This window comes from Dama dama, chromosome 26, assembly GCF_033118175.1.
Source record: "Dama dama isolate Ldn47 chromosome 26, ASM3311817v1, whole genome shotgun sequence".
Taxonomy (NCBI): domain Eukaryota; kingdom Metazoa; phylum Chordata; class Mammalia; order Artiodactyla; family Cervidae; genus Dama; species Dama dama.
The window spans coordinates 35,169,837-35,182,582 of NC_083706.1; the positions used below are offsets into that span (position 1 = coordinate 35,169,837).

Consider the following 12,746-nt stretch of genomic DNA (forward strand, 5'->3'; position numbering starts at 1 on the left):
AAGAAAAAGGAAGTTGAAATGGACAAGACTGGAAAGGCGAAAGAGGCAGGGTTCTAGTTGCCAAGAAGAGGTGAAATAGTGAATGTATCATCCGTATGACCCATGAAAGGAGAGAAGCTGCAGCGTTTGTTGTCAGTTCCAGTTCTTTTTCTAGACAACATTTGGATATATGCAGCAGCAAAGTGTACTGAAATGGCATCTAGTTATACAAAAGTAGTTTTAAAAAAAAGGAGTGAGAAAGAGAAACACGGCTTCCAGAGATTTTAAGTGTGTAGAATTTCATAGTGATTAGATTTTCCCCCGAGGCTTCTACACTAAATTTATTGCTTCTTTCATTTTATTGATACTATAATGGAATTTGATACACTCTAATTCAGAAACTTAAAATGTTTGTTCATTTCATATGACAGTACAAAATCCAATCAAGAATAGAGATTGCCCCTCCCAGAGCTACAAATATACAAAATGATAATTGCTTGGAAAAGAAATAACAAGTTTGGGATGAGGGTGCTATTCTCTGCTGTTGGCCAATGAAACAATTTCAAAAGTGTGGCTCTTCTTCCAGATTTTTCCTGCAGAACTATTTGTGTGTTTCTATGCAGGAAGGACAAACTGTGGGAACTTGATGGCTATGAGTCCCACTCGATCAGTCTGCTTGGGGACTTGCAAACATCATCTATAATCCTAGCAATGCAGTCCATGAATACCCTCAACAGAGGTATCTTATGGGGCAGTTTAGCCTATCAGCCAGTAAGGTAGACTTTCATGAAATCTGGGTCTGTGCTCAAGGCACAAAGGTCTGGGTTTAAGTCCTGGCTTCTGCTCACTGAATTAACTTAGGTAAGTGTCATTCAGTTTCCTCATAGAGTTAGTTGGGTAATAAATGAGATGATCCACTTGAGCCATTCAACACAGAAACAGGCTTATAGCATGTGTTCATTTTAAAAATGATTTGTAAATGTGTGTAAAGTTTATAAAATAATAGCCAGCATTTACAGAGCAACTTATCAGTGGTAAAGATTCCGCCTGCCAGTGCAAGAGATACAGGAGATGTGGGTTAAATCCCTGGGTCTGGAAGATCCCCTGGAGGAGGAAATGGCAACCCACTCCAGTATTCTTGCCTGGAGAATTCCCATGGACAGAGGAGCTTGGCAGGCTACAGTCCATAGGGTTGCAAGAGTCGAACACAACTTAGTGACTAATACTTTCACTTACTTACACTTTCATGTATTGTCCTACGTGTTTTGCATGTCAAAACTCATGCAAAGGAGGGATTGCAGAAGTGTCAGCCCATGTGAGAGTTAGCCAACTACAAGATTACACCAGACTAGCCTCACTACTGGCATAAGTTGCAAGTTCAGGGGTCCTCAAAATCATCCTCAGGTTCAAAAATCCACTAGAAGGACTCACAGAACTCACTGAATGATGCTGTGCTCATCCTTATGATTTATCATAGGAATAAGATAGGGATAAAAATCAGCCATGGGAATAGGTAGACCACGGGAACGGAGACCAGGACAGATCCACAAGTGGTTTCCAGTTGAACAGCATTCATTCCTCCTGATGAGGGTGTGTGACCCTGTGCACAATGTACAGCCAACCAGGGAAGCTCCCCGGAGCCTTCGGTGTCCAGAGTTTTACTGGGGCTTAAATCACATGCTGCCTGCACGGCTGACCTTCAGTCTCCAGTCCTTCCCCGGGACAGAATTGCTACCATGTGAGCCAAAGCCTAAAGGAGATCAGTCCTGGGTGTTCATTGGAAGGAGATCAGTCCTGGGTGTTCATTGGAAGGACTGATGCTGAAGCTGAAACTCCAGTACTTTGGCCACCTCATGTGAAGAGTTGATTCATTGGAAAAGACCCTGATTCTGGGAGGGCTTGGGGGCAGGAGAAGAAGGGGATGACAGAGGATGAGATGGCTGGATGGCATCACCGACTCGATGGGCATGAGTTTGAGTAAACTCCGGGAGTTGGTGATGAACAGGGAGGCCTGGCATGCTGCGATTCATGGGGTCGCAAAGAGTCGGACACGACTGAGTGACTGAACTGAACTGAACTGAGCCAAAGCCATCATCATAAAATCACATTCTTAGATTGGCTGGTGGCCAAAGCTCCCAGGCAAAGACACTCCCCGAGAGGTAGGATATCCCAGGGGTCTAGAGAGCACCTCTTAGTAGCTGAGAGCAAAGACCAGACCTCTCTTTGGGTAGATTTATTCTTCATTGTGAGTATTTCCATCTCATAGATGAAGAAACTGAAGTGGAGGGAGGTTAAGAAACTTGAGCCAGGATTCAAATCTAGGCAGTCTCTCCCTGGAATCTGTAAACATTACCCCTTACTGCCTGCTGCTGTGTTCCCTGACTACTGAGATCAGACTGCTGATAGATGGTAGGATTTAAATTTGAACTTAGGTGGGTCTGATTCAAAAGTTCTTGGTCTCTCTATGTCCCTCTGACTTTTCCTTGCAAAAACATGAGAACCCCACTGACCACCATCTAAAAGACTCTTCTTTGGCTTTTTATACCCCTGAAAGCAGGTGAAGTTGCTAGCACCCTTCTCTGGGTTCTTTCTCTGGTACATAAAGATGTGATGAACATCAGTGCTTGGCTCAGAGGACAGTGCACCTTCGTGGTTTCCTGGGACTCTCTTATGACTATTAAGAGTCAATGGAGTTTTTATGAGCCCTAAAAATAATATAATCTATGGAGCTAATAATTCTGTGTTATTTCTACAGGCTAATTCTTTGTGACCCCATGGATGGTAGCTCACCAGGCTCCTCTGTCCATAGGATTTCCAAGGCAAGAATATTGGAATGGGTAGCCATTTCCTTCTTCAGGGGATCTTCCCTACCCAGGGATCAAACCTGGGTCTCCTGCATGGCAGGAGATTCTTTACCAACTGACCCATATACACATGTAAGAAAAGCCAAGGGAAGGTGTTTTAGTCATATGCTATGAGTGTCTTCATGAAAGTTGGGCTAGGGCCACCTGTTTGCATATATGCATCACAGTGGCACATGTAAGAGCATGCTTCCTCATGTATTCTTCAAGTCACGGTTTGATGTCTCCAGCACTCTGAAATTTAGGATGTAGTTACACATCCCAGGCTAAAGCGTATTCCTCTCAAACCCTATCTCAGTTGCTTGTCAGGCCTGAAGGGTTTTGAGGGGAGCAGTGGGAGGACAGCCATACTCCCATCACCCTCAGAGAAGGCTTTTCTGAGTAACCACCGCAAACAAAGGGATCCCTGATGAAAACCAAAGGGGCGGGCCTCTCCCACCCAGCGATGTCAACCTTGGTGATGTATATGGCCCGCTCGTCACCAGGCTACGGGTCAAGCTACGTGCGTTCAGTCGATTGAACTTGAATCAAGGCAAAAAGTACATGTAACCCACCCCCACTTCCTACAATTCCCATCAGTTAGTTGGATTCCTCATTAATCCGAATCTCCCAGGGTAAGACATCAACAACAATATGTATTTAAAGTTCCAGGACTTCCCTGGTGGCCCAGTAGTAAAGAACCCACCTGCCCGTGGAGGGGACATGGGTTTGATCCCTGTGCCCTAGAGCCCAGGAGCCACAACTACTGAGCCCATACTCCCTAGAGCCAGTGCTCTGGAACAAGAGAAGCCCCTGCAGGGAGAAGCCCTCACAGCGCAACTAGAGAGTAGCCCCTGGTCGCCACAACTAAAGAAAAGCCCACACAGCAATGAAAGCAGTGAAGACCCTGCACAGCCAAAACTAAATAAATTAATTTAAAAAAATTTAGAGTTCCACAGAGATTCTTAGGCTCAACAAATGTCAAGAGCGTAATAGAGCTAAAAGGATGCCACCATTGAAAAACTTAAATTTGCAAAATATATGAAACAGGGCAATCTATCATCTAATATTCATTTTTAGCATTTAAAGCAGGTTCATTCTTTACAGGGAAGGGAAATGACCAATCCCCACTTAATTTAATTTTGGTTTGTAAGAGGGGCTGTTAGTGTTAATTGAAAGTTAAGCCCTTAATTATATAGTAGTGCATATTTTTAAAATTAGGGCAAGTGTACCACAAAGTAATTTAATTGTCATTTACAAATACATTGCCATTTTTTTAAGTGTTTTCACACTGGATGTTAATGCCTACAACTGAATGAAAGCCTAAAGCCACTGCCAGGCATGAAAATGTCCTTTGACTCACGTCCCTTCTTGGGGACAAGGGTTGGTTTGAAGCTATTTCCTCAGTGCACTGTCAGTATCACCCTGACGAAATAATTAGTTATTAAGTATTTGTTGACGCCAGTGGGACATGTAGGCTGGGTTTCAAGTTCTTTTGCTGAAGTTCACAGAGATGTGGTAGGAGGCTACATGGAGAAGTGAGGGAAGACATAAAACCAGGTGGGCAGCCTCCCAGAGAAGCGAATATGGGTCACTGTTAAGGCCAGGATTGGACAGTAGCTCCTTCATCTGCAGGTGGTTCTAGAAACTCGACAGCAACTCTAATAGCTTCCCAAGTTCAATACTCAGCTCTTCCATCTCTGCTCCTGTCTCTGCCAGGTTGGACTTCCTATTCCCTGGCCAGCTGTGGTTTCTGCTGCTCCTACCAGTGACCTTCCCATTCCATCACTTCTGTTTACACAGAGCTTCTACTCTCTTATGGCTTCTGCCTCTTGCCTTCCTCCTGTGTCTCTGGCTTCAGCCCATCCTACTGTTTCTTGATGCTCTCAGTGTCTCCCATTTAAAGCCTCTAAAAGACAGATGGGTCAGCAGTCATGATCCCATGTGATGCACCTCCATTGGGTATACATCACAGCAAGCGAGTCACCATAAGGGTCAATGGACTGCCTGCAGAAGGCTGGCTTGGGATCAACCACTGGTTCTTCATCTAGCTGCCTTTGACCAGGAAAGGAGAATCATGGGATATACAGCATGACAAGCTCTGCATAATAAATCCCTGAGGAAAAGGGAACTGTGAGCATGGCAGGCATGGTGGGACTTCTCCAAAAGCCCTGTGACTTCCAGGACAAGGCACGTCACATCTGCATCCCTCTGGTTGAGCCCCCGGCCAGTCCCCTTTTGGGCCCAGCTCTCTGTGTGCCCTGAGCTCAAGCCCGGGGGTTCAGTTGCTCTTCTGCATGAATGTGATTCTCTGTGTCTTCTTTCCCATCCAGGCTAGCTCTCCAATAGGAAGCAGCTCTTTATAGTCTTCCTCCCTTCCTCTCTGTCCCTGAAAGAACCACGTGGTTTGTCTGTTTTCAGTGCTTTCCTGCTAATTACTCTGGTTTGAGTGTGGGCTAACTAGAACAGCAAACATTAGGGAAGTTGTACATCTCAGAAGAGTTCCATGAGTAGTTTAGGTTGAAATGCAAACATTTTTGACCAAATAATAATAATAATAACATGTCTACATCTTAATCTCCAGAACCTGTGAATACCACCTATTATGGCAAAAGAATGATTGTTAACTTTTATGGCAAAATGATGTGATTAGTTAAGGACCCGAAGGGAGAAGCTTATGCTGGATCGTGAGAGTCCTTGTGTGAGAAAGGCAGTGGGAGGTAAGACAGAACACAGAAGAGGAGGTGGCCGCAGGCCCGTGGAGGTGGAGATTGGAGTGATGTGGCCACAAGCCAAGGAATACCAGCAACTTTAAGATGTGGAAGAAGCAAGGGAAGAGCCCCCCAGAGCCTTTAGTAGCACTGCATCCCTGCCGACACTTTCATTTCAGATTTCTAGCCTCTAGGACTGTGAGGAAATAAACTTCGGTTGTTTTAAATTATCCAGTTTATGGTACTCTTTGTAGAAGCCCTAGGAATCTAATACATATACTGTCTTAAATGTTCCATGGAAGCCTCCAGAATTTCTTGAGAGCTGACCTGTCTTAGTTATTGGTTTGCAAACTAGAGTGGATTGTGACCTGAGGTAGGTTCAGGATAGCTCCTCAGCTAGGTCTGCTGAGGCAGCTGGTCTGCAAGTTTGGTGAGAGTAGGACTAGAGTGCTCATTCGAGGTGCGTTATTTGTTGAATAAACGAACCATTCTCTGGCTTCCTTCTAATCCATTTTTTACTGGTTCTGTGCATCCAGATGACTCCTCTGACCTCAGATGGCTCTGCAATTTAAAGATGGGACTTTTCTAGCCATTTGTTTCATCCCAATCTGGCCCCTGGCCTTTTGCAGTTCTTTCCACTGTTCTTCTTTTCAGCACCACATAGACACTCTGGATAAGAAAGACATCTTGCCCTTCTTTTTGTTTCCTTTAAATCAAGCAAACTATTGTTTCTGAAATAAACCTCATTACAAACAGACCTTGTTTTATTGCATTTTGCTTTATTGCCCTGTGCAGATACTATGCTTTTTTTTTTTTTTTTTTTTTTTTTGCAAATTGAAGGTTTGTGACAAATTGAACAAGTCTGTTGGCTCCATTTTCCTAACAACACTTGCTCACTTCATGTCTCTGTGTCATATTTCAGGCTTTTTCTTTATTATTGTGTTTGTAACTTGCACAGTATTTCAGACTTTTTCATTATTATTGTATTTTTTTGGTAATCTGCCATCAGTCATCTTTGATGTTACTTTTATGACTCATTGAAGACTGAGGTGATAGCATTTTTAGCAGTGAAGTATTTTTTAATTAAGGTGTGTACATTTTTAGACATAATGCTGTTGCACCCTTAATAGGCTACAGTACAGTGTAAACATAGCTTTAATTTGCACTGGGAAACCAAAAACTGCATGTGACTCAGTTTACTGTGGTATTTGCACTGTTATCTAGAATCAAACAGCCAGTATATCTGAGTCATGCCTATGTATCTTCTTTCCATTTCTGCTGTCCATCTCTCAAGCTTAATCAAACTCTGTTTACCCACCCCCTCCCCCTGACAGAACTTTCTCCTCTTTGGAACTTTCATGCCACCTTATCCCTTTTCTATATCACTTATTTCTGTTTGGAAACCATATATTTATGAGAATACCATCTCTTCTGCCAGACCATTCACTTCATCTTTCTCTTACTGCATCTTTTAGGGACAACTTACAGGATAGGAACCCAAGAAATAGTGGATAATTGAATAAACAGAAATTTGGGAGTTTCAACAAACATAGAGAAATTTTGTAATAAAACCCTTAATGTGCTAGGAAGTTAAGAAGGTAAATAAAATTATTTTGAAACAACAGTGAAGGCCCAGTTGAAATGGTGGTGGGCTAGTCTGAACTTGGATGGGAAGGTCAGAATAGTTAGATGAATCTACACTTGGTTTCTTAGTTTTTTTTTTCCTATTGCTCAATAGCAAATTACTACAAACTTAGCAACCTAAAAGGGCACTCGGTTATCATCTCACAGCTTTTGAAGGTCAGCAGTCCACACGTGGTTTAGCTGGGTCTTTTGCTAAAAGGCTTCTCACAAGATGCAAATCATCAGCCAGGGCTGGGGTCTTAGTAGAAGAACTTAGTGGGGAACGAGCTCTTGCAAAGAGCGTGACTCTTGGCAGGATTCAGTTATTCACTGACTGCTAGACTCAGAGCCTCAGTTTCTAGCTGGCTGTTGGCCCGAGGATGCTCCCTTAGGTCTTGTCATGTGGGCCTCCCCAGCATAGCTCTGTGGCTCATCAAAGCCAGCAAGAGAAGTAGCCTGCTAGCAAAACAGAACTCACAGTCTTATGTAAACAAATCATAGAAGTGATCAGTCATCACCTGTATCAGATACTGTAGGTTAAGGCAAATCAGTGCCTACCTTCCAACAAGGGCGTAGACATGAAAAGACATCTTTGAATCTGTCTGCCACTTCTGATAAGTACCATAGACATTCCTTAAGTATTCTGAAAAGGTCATGTTCCAAAAATTGGTTTCTTTTGGCTGGAACTAAGAATTCAGTAGGATTTCCTTACAGAAACAAGGGAGTTAGATTCCTGGGCTTACCTCCAGGTAAGGGCCATTTTACTCAGAGTGGGCCAAGTAGCACACTAACCAAACTACAATAACCTACATTTTATTTGTGCCGTTGTTATTCCATGAGAATATGCTTTCCAAATGTCAGGTTGGGGTGTTGGGACAAATTCTCCAATTAGCAGATCTTTAGCATAGCCGTGTAGGGAGGTTAGAAGTTCTATACGTCTGCCATCAGGAACTCATCAAGTATTTCACACTATGTATATGAACAGATGATCCCCAAGCAAAATATTTATCCATAAGCTGATAATCAATGACACATTTACAGTGTAAATGTATGTACACCATAAATATATCATTTACGGTGTACTCATTCTCTGACATCCTTAATATTTGTATGGAAAATCTGAACATTTCCAACAGGGAGAGCAAATCATTTTCAAAGACTTTCAAAAAGTATCATTCAAGAAAGCATTTCAAATCATTTTTATATTCTTTAGACTAAACAAAAACTTCCACCGAAGCAATACTGAAGCCCCTAGGCTGAAGTTCCTGGTCATGGTTTGTTTACACTGAATCTCATGGGTTAGTAACGATGCCACCTCCTCGGCCTGAAGCTCAAGGTGGAAGACTCTCCCCATTAGATCAGCAGAAGAATTTCTTTTGAATTTTCAACTTCATCAAAGACTGGCCTTCTCCCTGTTTGAAGTCTTCTCTTGCTTCTTAGCCATTGGGGGTGCTTTGAACTCAGCTCCCACTGACCCTGTTTCCTCTTCAAAGGCTTCTTCCCTTCCGTGCAGGGAGAAAATGCCCTTTGAAAATAGTGGGTTCCTGCCTTATGTGAGTGAGTTGGTGTAAGTGGCAATAAACAAAAATAATAATAAGCAGCAGGAGAAAATGGGGAAGTGGAAGGAAAGCCACTCTGCAGTATTACTTGGAGGAGGAAGTATTTAACATGCCTTATTCTCTGCTGTGCTGCAGCTTCTGTAGTTGGCATGAAGCAGGGGATGGGCGTTTAAAGTGGCCCATCCTTTGGTGGGGATTTTGGCCCAGGTGGACTTTCCAGAGATGTCATACATAGGAAAATCCAAATTTAAAGCACCTTCACTTATCTCAATGAGAATCTTCCCGAGACACATTTACCAGTTAGACCCTGTCAGGAGACAATGACCTGGACATCTTGTTCCATCTGGAAACACACACTGAAGCTGAAAATTCTTGAGAATTATTCTTTTTCTGAGATATTGACTCAGGAGTTCATGGACTAGTTATGGGTTGATTCTGCTTGTGCTTTTTTTTATTTTGTCCAATTTAAGTCGCTGACTTGCATATGTACAATTTTAACCCTGATGAAGTAGTTTCTGTTTTGTTTTCTCAGGAAGGTGCTACTAGAGTTGTGATAGCTTGTAAGACACTTAAAAAGTAAGTCCTTCCCATTCTAGAAGTCTCTGATTATGTGATCTTAGGTGAACTATCAGTAGGAGCATCAGCCACAGTGACGTAGAATACCTCCTTAAATTGCTGCCTGATACAGAACAGTCCCAGCATTAAACCGCAGTGGCCTGTAGTTAGAACACTGATCAAACCACATTTTCCTTCATATCTGGTCATGGGGTCTATTAATGTGCTAGGACTGCCATAACAAAATACCATGGACTGAATAGTTTAAACACCAGAAACTTATTACTCACAGTCCTAGAGGCTGGAAGTCCAATCAAGGTGTTGACAGGGTTGGTTTCTCCTGAGGCCTCTTCATGGCTGCCTTCTCACTGTGACCTCACATAGCTTTTTCTCTTTTGTGATCACACCCCTGGTGTCTCTTCTGCTTACACGGACACTAGTCCTATTGGTTTAGGGCTCCACCCTTATGATTTCATTTAACCTCAGTTACTTCTTTAAAGATCCTGTCTTCAAGTAGTCACAATGGGGGTTGGGGTTTCAACATGGGAATTTTGGGAGAACTTAATTCAGTCCATAGCATGTGGTTACCAGTAATGTCCATAGGTGGATTGGAAGTCATAAATAGCTTGTGAAAACTGTGTGTGTGTGTGTTTGTGGCTTTTTTCTGGGGAGAAAGTTCACGCTTTTCTTGGGAATTTCAAAGAATGCTAATAGGACACACGGCTTTTCATCAACTTCCCTAATTATTTTTCTAGTTGGGATGATATATGCTAATCCTTCACAAAGATTCTGTGATTCTGTTAGCCCTGTTGTTTCATTCTTCCTAGATTTTGAGATATTCTTATTTGGCTATGAATCGTTAACTCTGTCGAAAGGTTAGGGAGAACATGTTTTCTTATTCTGCTGAGATGACTAAAATGATGATGTTGCATTTTTTCAGTACCGACCAGCTTAGAGTGTCTTTTTTTGTAAATGATGGCTTAGGTGCTTAAGAAAAATATGTAGTTTTATAAATCAAATAAACAACTGAGAAAGTTAAAGAAAATAGCAATTAAAAAGCAATTATGAATTTAGGACATAGGAATAGTACTGCAAAAATAAATAGAGCTGAACTTCCCAGTTGTAGGCAGTATTGTTTGTGTGTGCTAAGTTGCTTCAGTCATGTCTGATTCTTTGCGACCCCATGGACTGTAGCCCACCAGGCTCCTCTGTCTGTGGGATTCTCCAGGCAAGAGTACTGGAGTGGGTTGCCATGCTCTCCTCCAGGGGATCTTTCTGACCCAGGGATCAAACCTGCGTCTCTTACATCTACCTGCATTGGCAAGTGGGTTCTTTACCACTAGCAGCACCTGAGAAGCCCCAGTGTTGTTTATGCCTATGTAATATGCAGAGGAAAGCCATGAAAACCAGTAGTAGGGATATAGGCCCTATGATAAAAACCTACGAAATTAGAATTTTTTAAATAGAAAATGGATATGACTGATACTCCAATAGTTATCCCTAGCCAGTGCCTTCTCTCCCTCTCCCATAGGCCTTCACCTTTATGTGGGTCCCATCATATGTTGATGTCTGGGGCTATTTTTATTGACTATACGTGCCACCGACTTTTTAAACTTGAACTTTGGATTTTCATTTGCCATCAGTTAGTTTAATTTTAATAGGTTTAGACATTTTTCTTGCCCAGTGGTATTCAATTTTTTTTTTCACTTGTGGAAACTTTAAATCCAGACAAAATCTTCCATGGATGCCAAATGGACAAAAATGGAGCTTATAGCTGAGAGAGAAAATAAAAAGGGGGGGGTGGGGGGCCCTGCTGAAATAAAAAATGTATTATCAATATGATATTTCCCTAATCCCAGGTCTGCTCTATTTGGAATTCCCAGTTCATCAACTGTCCAGAGCAGATTATTTCTTTCTTTTCTTAATTCTCTCTCTATATTAAAATATTATAAGAAACAAAGAAAATTATGTTCCCAGTTGTCTTTTTTTTTTTAATCAGCTGGGACATAGTTATTTTCCTCTGACAGCAACCTCTTGTAAAAATGTCAGTAGTGGATGGGAAAATTAAGGTGATACCCACTTCCCTTTCCTCATTTAGGACAGTGATGGTGGAAGGAGATTGGAAATCCTACATCATATAACTGGCTTTGGAAACATCTTCAACCTTTGGTCTCATTTGCTTCTAAAGCATGCATCTGGAGTCATAGAAACTAAATATATAAGATGTCCTATGACTTTCTGGTGAATGGCTATTTTGGAAAGAATCTTCACAGCCCCCAGGTCATTTTTGCTGAAGTCACTGTGTCAGTATCAAAGACATCTGGTAACTCACTGCCTTGATCCATGCCTGATGGCTTTTAGGGAGCGCTCCAAGCTCCTGGGGTCCCATCCATCCTTTCCTGGAGTCAGTAACACCTGAATTGCTAAAATAAAATGAACTTTGAAATGGGCTGTTTACTATTAGAGTTTGAATATTCCCAATTTTTAAATTAAAAATATTTTTAATAAGCTTCATTCACTGACCTTCACAAAGATTTAAGGAAATGTTTCTTAAAAAGCAAATTAACTTCTGAAATTAGTACAGATGCAACACTTGTGAATCTTTGGAGTTTTCGGTGGAAATGCATACTGAATCCGTGCATGTATGTATGTGTTGAAATGTTATAGTTATGCATTTATATTTTGACAGAAAGTTTTATGCTTGCTTTTTTGGTTTTTGTTTGTTTGTTTGTATTTGGTTTAGTTTGGTTTGCTTTGGTTTGGTTTCTTTCGGGTTGGGTTTTTTGTTTTGTTTTGGTTCTCACAACATTTTGGCTCTAAATGGCTGGGCAAAGAAAAAAGTTTGCAGTGTTTTATGTAATTTGCCCCTAAGTCATGCAGAGTTTGTGTCAAAACTAAATTGAGATCTTTTTTCAGCCAGGATGTTTTTTTAATCTGCTGGTTTAACTAGCGAACACACCACCCTCTATTTCTTAGTGTAATCTGGTAGGTTCTGAACTGTGCTAGGGGCCAGGAGGACACAGAAATACGCCTCAGGCCTTCTCCTCACATCTGCACCCTCTGCCTTGACTCCACAAACTCAGACAGTCCAATAGGCCAGGATAACCTCTTCATGACTTCTAATTTTCACTTGTGTCCAGTGGTGTCTCTGAAAGATGGAGACATAGTTCCGAAAGCATACATTTTGGTGAGAGGCTGAGTTCCTCTTACCGATCATCACTTTCTGCCAGCCCTCAAGATTAAGCATGACCGTGTGCTGCTGGTGGTGCTTTTTCTATGGAGATTTTGAAAATTAAGGAGGGAAGGAAAAGAAAACGAGTAACTGTTGAATGCCTGTTTATGGCCAGCTATGGGTTTATTATAATCTAATCTTCATGACAGTGTTGTGCTGTTCCCATTTAACAAGTCAGAAAAGCCAGGTAGATGTCCAAGGTCCTCCAGCTTAATCCCTGATATCAACAATATTTGAATCTAAGTTT

General features: G+C 41.9%; 1 protein-coding gene across 7 annotated transcripts in view; it reads left to right on the plus strand.

Annotated features, from left to right (window-relative positions):
• The window catches only part of AIG1 (androgen induced 1), a 264,454-nt gene that overhangs the window by 186,014 nt on the left and 65,694 nt on the right, over positions 1 to 12,746 (plus strand). The window lies entirely within an intron of this gene.